Genomic DNA, 511 nt, shown 5'->3' with positions numbered 1-511 from the left:
GCATGGTTCTTCCCTATAAACTCCCCTTAGTACTGAAAATAAATCTGGAGCCAGCCCTGAGCACGAGCATGGGGAGAAAGTTTTGCAGGTGTGGCTGCCCGCCGTGAAGCTAAGCTTGAAAAGGTAGACAAAAAGAGGGGATGCCATCTGTCTGTGTAGTCGGCAGTTCGTGCTTCCTAAGGATTTTTTTACTTTAAAAAAATACGTCAGTATAAATTAAGCAAGAGTTAAGCGCTCCTGTTTTGTGCCAAATATCCGCCTTCACTTGCAGGGTCTTAATCGCAGTATTTTTAAAACGCGGACATGCATTTCCTAATTTGTAAATACAGTTGTTCTCGAGATCGCTGTTAGAGACGCGAAAGAACCACAATTCAAAATCTACTTCACTGCCGTCAGTGCCCATTACCGCCTTTCTCTCCACCAAAACTAATCTCCGTGCGACCCAGATGGGACTCGAACCCACAATCCCCAGCTCCGGAGGCTGATGCCTTATCCATTAGGCCACTGGGTC

The 511-nt window shown here is 46.4% G+C and overlaps 1 non-coding gene across 1 annotated transcript; it reads right to left on the bottom strand.

Moving 5' to 3' along the window:
• Positions 1-438: 438 nt before the first annotated feature.
• On the bottom strand, positions 439-511 carry TRNAR-CCG (transfer RNA arginine (anticodon CCG)). The gene has a single exon. It is a non-coding gene; the product is annotated as a tRNA-Arg (tRNA).

The sequence above is a fragment of the Halichoerus grypus genome, chromosome 2, assembly GCF_964656455.1.
Source record: "Halichoerus grypus chromosome 2, mHalGry1.hap1.1, whole genome shotgun sequence".
Taxonomy (NCBI): domain Eukaryota; kingdom Metazoa; phylum Chordata; class Mammalia; order Carnivora; family Phocidae; genus Halichoerus; species Halichoerus grypus.
This window is presented reverse-complemented; position numbering and strand designations above follow the sequence as displayed.